This window comes from Antechinus flavipes, chromosome 5 (genome assembly GCF_016432865.1).
Source record: "Antechinus flavipes isolate AdamAnt ecotype Samford, QLD, Australia chromosome 5, AdamAnt_v2, whole genome shotgun sequence".
In the NCBI taxonomy this organism is placed as follows: domain Eukaryota; kingdom Metazoa; phylum Chordata; class Mammalia; order Dasyuromorphia; family Dasyuridae; genus Antechinus; species Antechinus flavipes.
Genome location: NC_067402.1, coordinates 228,030,094 through 228,038,658, shown reverse-complemented (window position 1 = coordinate 228,038,658; position 8,565 = coordinate 228,030,094).

Below are 8,565 nucleotides of genomic sequence, written 5' to 3'. Positions count from 1 at the left end.
CTATTTCACTGATCCACTAATCTTTTTCTTAGCCACTACCACATTCTTTTCATCATTACCACTTTATAATACATTTTGGGATCTGATATGGCTAGGTTTCTTTTCTGTTTTTAAAGGCATCTAATAGTTTCAACAATTACTCCTCTGTAGTATTCTGATAATGCTAAGCTCCCTTCAATCCTACTATTTTTATTTCTCTTGAGTTTTGTGGCTAATTATTCCTCCAAATGAATTTATTATTTACCTAATTTTATAAATTAGACTAAATTTGTCTAATTTTAAAAATTGAAACTCCTTGAATGTTTGACTTCCATAGCACCAAATCTGTAAATTAATTTATATATTATTATCACATTATTTCACTGGCATTGACCAACTATGAGCAATTAATATCTTACCAATTATTTAAGCACTCTATTTCTCTAAAGATTATTTTGTAGTTAAATTAATATAGTCTTAAATACAACTTGGTGGATTGATTCCCAGATATTTTTATATAGATATTTTAATTTAATATTAATGGAATTTCTTTTTCTTTCATTCCCACCTGCATCTGCTTAGTAAAATACTGAAAGACTGATGATTTTTGTGAGTTTATTTTATGTCCTATTACTTTCCTGAAGTTTTAGTTTCAATTAATTTTTACATGAATCTCTACTGTTCTTTCAATAGACCATCTTATTATGTGCCAATGGTGATAATTTTCTTCTTTACCCATATTTATTCACTCAATTTTTTATCTTTATTATTGAAATATTTCTAGAATTATATCAGATAAGAGTGGTGATAATGGATAGCCTTGCTTTATTCTTAATCTTATTGAAAACACCTCTAGCATATCTTCATAATAGATAATGTTAGATCTTAGCTAGATACATTTGCCATTTTAAGAAAAGATACATTTATTCCATGAATTTTGGTGGTTTTAACTGTTGTATTTTTTATCGAGTTTTTTCTGCATTTATTGGTATGATCATTTTTTTTGTTGTTTTATAATTTATATGTTCTATCACATTAATAGACTTTTTAATGTTAAGCCAATAATGTGGTCCTGGTAGAATTCCAACCTGGTCATAAAGTATAATCTGTTTACTATGTTGTTGTTGCTTTTTTGCTAGTATTTGATTCAATATTTTGCAGAAATACTTATTAGAAATATGGATCTATAGTTTTTTTCTTTCTTATATTCACCTGGTTTGGGTATGGACTCTTCATTTGTCTCATTGGAAGAGTTTTGTAGAATGCCTTCACTTCCTATTTTTGCAATCATTTTATGTAATATTTGAGTTATTTTTTGAATTGGTACAATTCATCTGGTTGTGAAGTTTTTTCTTTGGGAATTTATTTATGGCTTATTCAATCTTTTTTCCCCTCTTTGGGAATTTATTTATGGCTTATTCAATCTTTTTTTTCCCCTTTGAGATCAGCTTGTTTAAATGATCTATTTCTTGTTCTAATAGTCTGAGTAGTTTATATATTTGTAAGTATATTTAATATATATATTTGTAAGTTCATTTAATGTATCAGCTTTGTTAGCATATCATTGTGCAAAATTGTTTCTTTTTTATATTTTTTCTTTTGAAATTTTTTTTTAAAATTTCAGGAGTATTTTATTTTTCTAAATACATGCAGATAGTTTTCAACATTCATTTTTCTAAGACTTTGTGTTCCAAATTTTTCTTCCTTCCTTCTTTACTTTCCCTCTTCCCAAGATTGCAATTAATCAAATATAGGTTAAATATTGCAATTCTTTTAAACATATTTCCATATTTGTCATGTTGTGCAAGAAAAATAAGACAAAAAGAGAAAAAACCATAAGAAGAAAACAACCAAACCAATAACAACAAAAAAAGGTGAAAATGTTATGCTTTGATCCACATTCAGTCTCCATAGTTCTCTCTCTGGATGTGAGTAGCATTTTCCATCCCAAGTCTATTGGAATTACTATGAATCATTGCCATTACAGTTGATCATCACATTACCATGTACAATGTTCTCTTAGTTCTGCTCACTTCACTCAGCATTAGTTTCTAACAATTTCTTTTATTTCTTCTTCCTCTGTTTGTCTTAATTCATTTTTGATTTTTGTAATGTGATTTTGCTTTCTAAAAAAATTGTGTGTTATTGCTTTGACTACGTTATTAGTTTTTTAAATCTAGTTTTATCAGTCCAAAGCTCTTTATTTTCTTTAATCTATTCTTTGAATTTCAGAATTTCTATTTTTTGCATATATATGTTGTTTTTGGTGTGTTGCTTTTTTTTTAGATATTTTCGTTCTTCTTGAATGTCCATTTCTTCTATTCTTTGTCCCTTTTGTTGGTGAAATATACATATGTGTGTGTGTTTATAATACATATATACTCATACATTTGTGTGTGTACACACATATATACACCTATAATACACATATATGTGTGTTTACACATAGACTTTTTCTTAAGAATTGATGGCATCACAAAGGTTTGTTACATTCTTATTAATATATTTAAAAAATTAACTAGGGGCAGCTAGTTGGTATAGTAGATAGAGCACCAGCCCTGAAGTCAGGAAGACCTGAATTCAAATCTGGCCTCAGACACTTAACACTTTCTGACTGTGTGACCCTGGGCAAATCACTTAATCCAATTGCCTCAGGAAAAAAAAAACTAACTATTGTTTCTATAATTTGTTCTTCAACCAACCAGTTCTTTAGAATTAATTATTTTAGTCACCATTTAAGTTTGAATCCATTCTTCATAGACCCTTTGTAGATTATAATTTTTGTTGCCTTGTGGTCAGTAAAGAATGTGTGGTTTTTTTTTTTAGGTGTTTTTGTTCTTCTTGAATATCTATTTCTTCTATTCTTTGTCTTCCATCAGAATATATCCTCATACAGTATTGTTGTTGAAGTGTATAATGATCTCCTGGTTCTGCTCATTTCACTCAGCATCAGTTCATGTAAGTCTCTCTAAGCCTCTCTGTATTCATCCTACTGATCATTTCTTACAGAACAATAATATTCCAGAGCATTCATATACCACAATTTACCCAACTATTCTCAATTGATGGGCATCCATTCATTTTCCAGTTTCTAGCCACTACAAAAAGGGCTGCCACAAACATTTTGGTACATACAGATCCCTTTCCCTTCATAGTATTTCTTTGGGATATAAGCCCAGGAGTAGCACTGCTGGATCAAAGGGTATGCACAGTTTGATAACTTTTGGGGCATAATTCCAGATTGCTCTCCAGAATGGTTAGATCTGTTCACAATTCCAACAATGTATCCATGTCCCAGTTTTCCCACATCCCCTCCAACATTTGTCATTATCTTTTCCTGTCATCTTAGCCAGTCTGAGAGTATGTATCTCAGAGTTGTCTTAATTTGCATTTCTCTGATCAATAATGATTTGGAGTACCTTTTCATATGACTAGAAATAATTTCAATTTCTTCATCTGAAAATTGTCTGTTCATATCCTTTGACTATTTGTCAATTGGAGAATGGCTTGATTTCTTATAAATTAGAGTCAATTCTCTATATATTTTGGAAATAAGGCTTTTATGTTTTCCCAGTTTGTTGCTTCCCTTTTAATCTTGTTTGCATTAGTTTTGTTTGTACAAAGGCTTTTAAATTTGATATAATTTTCTATTTTGTGATCAATAATGATCTCTAGTTCTTTTTGGTCACAAATTCATTCCTCCTCCACAAGTCTGAGAGGTAAACTATCCTATGTTCCTTTAATTTATTTATGATCTCATTCTTTATGCCTAAATCATGGACCCATTTTGATCTTATCTTGGTATATGGTGTTAAGTGTGGGTCCATGCCTAATTTCTGCTATACTAATTTCCAGTTTTCCCAGCAGTTTTTGTCAAATAAATTCTTATCCTAAAAGTTGGGATCTTTGGGTTTGTCAAACATTAAATTGCTATATAGTTATTGATTATTTTGTCTTGTGAACCTAACCTATTCCACTGATCAATTAATCTGTTTCTTTGCCAATACCAAATGGTTTTGATGACTGCTGCTTTATAATATAGTTTTAGATCAGGTACAGCTAGGCCATCTTCATTTGATTTTTTTTTCATTAATAATTCCCTTGAAATTCTCCACCATTTGTTCTTCAATATGAATTTTGTTGTTATTTTTTCTAGGTCATTAAAATAGTTTCTTGGGAGTCTGATTGGTATAGCACTAAATAAATAGATTAGTTTAGGGAGTATTGTCATCTTTATCATATTCACTCAGCCTATCCAAGAGCACTTAATATTTTTCCAATTATTTAAATCTGACTTTAATTGTGTGGAAAGTATTTTGTAATTTTGCTCATATAATTCCTAACTTTCCTTTGGTAGATAGATTCTCAAATATTTTATGCTATTGATAATTATTTTGAATGGAATTTCTCTTTGTATCTCTTGCTGTTGGATTTTGTTGGTGATGTATAAAAATGCTGAGGATTTATGTGGATTTATTTTGTATCCTGCAACTTTGCTGAAGTTGTGAATTATGTCTAATAGCTTTTTAGTAGAATCTCTGGAGTTCTCTAAGTATACCATCATATCATCTGCAAAGAGTGATAATTTGGTTTCCTCATTACCTACTCTAATTCCTTTAATCTCTTTCATGACTCTTATTGCTGAGGCTAGAGTTTCTAAGACAATATTGAATAATAATGGTGATAGTGAGCAACCTTGTTTCACTCCTGATCTTTCTGGGAAAGGTTGCAGTTTATCCTCATTACATATGATGCTTACTGACGGTTTTAAATACATGCTCCTAACTATTTTAAGGAAAAGTTCATTTATTCCTATCCTCTCAAGTATTTTTATTAGGAATGGATGTTGGATTTCATCAAATGCTTTTTCTGCATCTATTGAGATGATCATATGTTTGTTTGTTAATTTGGTTATTGATTAACAATTATGTTAATAGTTTTCCTAATATTGAACCAGTCTGGTTCCTGGTATAAATCCTACTTGGTCATAGTGTATTATCCTGGGGATGATTTTCTGTAATCTTTTTGCTAATATTTTATTTAAGATTTTAACATCAATTAGGGAGATTGGTCTATAATTTTCTTTCTCTGTTTTCAGTCTACCTGGTGTAGGTATCAGTACCATGTCTGTGTCATAAAAAGAATTTGGTAGTACTCCTTCAATCCCTATTTTTTCAAATCGTTTATATAGCATTGGAGTTAATTGTTCTTTAAATGTTTGGTAGAATTCACATGCAAATCCATCTGGTCGTGGGGATTTTTTCTTAGGGAGTTGATTAATGGCTTGTTTATTTCTTTTTCTAAGATGGGACTGTTTAACCAATTTACTCCTTCCTCTGTTAATCTGGGCAAGCTATATTTTTGAAAGTATTCTTCCATTTCATGTAAGTTATCGAATTTATTGGCATAAAGTTGAGCAAAGTAACTCCTAATTATTGCTCTAATTTCCTCTTCATTAGTGGAAAGTTCTCCCTTTTCATTTTTAAGACTAACAATTTAATTTTCCTCTTTCCTTTTTAAAATCAGATTTACTAAGGATTTGTCTAATTTGTTGTTTTTTTTTTTCATAGAACCAACTCTTAGTTTTATTAATTAATTCAATAGTTTTTTTACTTTCAATTTTATTAATCTCTCCTTTTATTTTTAGAATTTCAAGTTTACTGTTTGACTGGGGGTTTTTAATTTGTTCCTTTTCTAGCATTTTTAGTTGCAAGCCCAATTCATTGACCTTTTCTTTCTCTATTTTATGCAAGTAGGCCTCTAAAGATATAAAATTTCCCCTTATTACTGCTTTGTAGCTGCATCCCACACATTTTGGTATGACATCTCATTATTGTCATTTTCTTAGGTGAAGTTATTAATTATATCTATGATTAGCTGTTTCACCTAATCATTCTTTAGTATGAAATTATTGAGTTTCCAATTATTTTTTGGTCTGTTTTCCCCTGGCTTTTTGTTGAATGTAATTTTCATTGCATCATGGTCTGAAAAAGATGCATTTACTATTTCTGCCTTACTGCATTTGAGTTTGAGGTTTTTATGTCTTAATATACGGTCAATTTTTGTATAGGTTCCATGAACTGCTGAGAAGAAAATGTACTCTTTTCTGTCTCCATTTAGTTTTCTCCAGAGATCTATCATATCTAACTTTTCTAGTATTCTATTTACCTCTTTGACTTCTTTCTTATTTATTTTGTGGTTTATTTATCTAATTCTGAGGGTGCAAGCTTGAGATCTCCCACTATTATAGTTTTGCTGTCTATTTCTTCTTGCAGCTCTCTTAATTTCTCTTTTAAGAATTTAGGGGCTACACCACTTAGTGCATATATGTTTAATATTGATATTGCTTCATTATCTATGCTACCCTTTAGCAAGATATAGTGCCCTTACCTGTATGTGCAAGAATGTTTGTGGCAGCCCTCTTTTTAGTGGCCAGAAACTGGAAACTGAGTGGATGCCCATCAATTGGAGAATGGCTGAATAAATATATGTGTATGAATATTATAGAATATTATTGTTCAGCAAGAAATGACCAACAGGATGATTTCAGAAAGCCCGGAAAGACTTACATGAACTCATGCTGAGTGAAATGAGCAGGACCAGGAGATCATTATATACTTCAACAACAATACTATATGATGATCAATTCTGATGGACCTGGCCATCTTCAGCAATGAGATGAACCAATTCAGTTCCAAGGGAGCAGTAATGAACTGAACCAGATACACCCAGGGAAAAAACTCTGGGAGATGACTAAGAACCATTACATGGAATTCCCAATCCAAATTTTTGCCTGCCTGCATATTTTTTTAAATTCCCTTCACAGGCTAATTGTACAATATTTCAGAGTTCAATTCTTTTTGTACAGCAAAATAATGATTTGGACATGTAAACTTATTTTGTATTTAATGTGTACTTTAATATATTTAACACGCATTGGTCATCCTACCATCTAGGGGAGGGGGTGGGGGGAAGGAGGGGAAAAGTTGGAACAAAAGGTTTGGCAATTGTCAATGCTGTAAAATTACCCATGCATATAACTTATAAATAAAAAAGCTATAAAAAAAGATATAGTGCCCTTCCTTATCTCTTTTAATTCGATCAATTTTTGCTTTTGATTAATCTGAGATGATGATGGCTACCTCTGCTTTTTTGGCTTCACCTGAAGCACAGTACATTCTGCTCCAACCGTTTACCTTTACTCTGTGTGTAATGCCCTGCTTCAGGTGTGTTTCCTGTAAATAACATATTGTAGGATTCTGGCTTTTAATCCAGTCTACTAACTGCTTCTTCTTTATGGGGGAGTTTACCCCATTCATATTTATGGTTAAAATGACCAATTTTGTATTATTTGCCATCTTGTTAACCCCTGCTTATGCTTTTCTCCTTTCCTTCCCCCTTATCTCCCTCCCCAGTATTAAACTTGTGAGCACCACTTGCTTCTCACAGCCCTCCCTTTTTAATATCCCTCCTCCCACCTTAGAGTTCCTCCCCCTCTCTTACCCCTTTTCCTCACAATTTCTATATTCCCTTCAGCTTCACTTACTTTTCACTTTTCCCCTCCCAATTTTCAATGAGGTAGAAGAAGTTTCACCATAAATCGAATATGTCTAATATTTTTCTCTTTAAGCCAATTCTGATGAGAGTATGATACACACTATGTTCATCCCCTTCCATTCTTTGTCTTAGATATAATAGATTTCCTTTGCCTCTTCATGATATATAGTATCCCCACTTTACTCTTTTTCTGGTACAATTTCCTTTCCACCTCTAGTTTCTAGAACAAACTATACATGTGTTCTTTATATATCTTTTTAGCAGAAATACAGTTCCCAAGATTTCTTTTTACCTTTTTAGTTATCTCTTGAGTTCTATATTTGGAGATCAAACTTTATGTTTACTTCCAGGTTTTTTCATCAGAAATAGATGAAATTTACTTATTTTGTTGAATGTCCATCTTCTTCCCTGGAAAAAAATGCTCATTTTGGCTGGATAAGTTATTTTTGACTGCAAACCAAGTTCTTAACTTTTTAGAATATCAGATTCCAGGCCCTTCGATCCTTTAATGTGGTGGACGCTGCTAGATTCTGGGTAATCCTTATTGTAGCTCCTCTATATTTGAATTGATTTTTTCTAGCAGCTTGTAATATTTTTTCTTTGGTTTGATAATTCTGGAATTTAGCCACTATATTTCTTGGAGTTTTGATTTTAGGGTCCTTTTCAGTAGGTGATTGATGAATTCTTTCAATGTCTATTTTACCCTCTGTTTCTATGACTTCTGGGCAGTTCTCTTTGATAATTTCTTGGAAAATAGTGTCAAGGCTCTTTTTTTCATCATATTTTTCAGAGAGTCTAATAATTCTCAGATTGTCTCTCCTAGATCTATTTTCCAGGTCTCTTGCTTTCCCAAGAAGGTATTCGACATTTTTTCCATTGTTTCATTTTTTTGGTTTTGCTTGACTGATTCTTGGTGTCTCCTTCAGTCATTCAATTCCATGTGTTCGATTCTGATTTTCAATGAATTATTTTCTTCACTCACTTTTTTAATATCTTTTTCTAATTGTCCAATTGAGTTTTTAAGTGAAT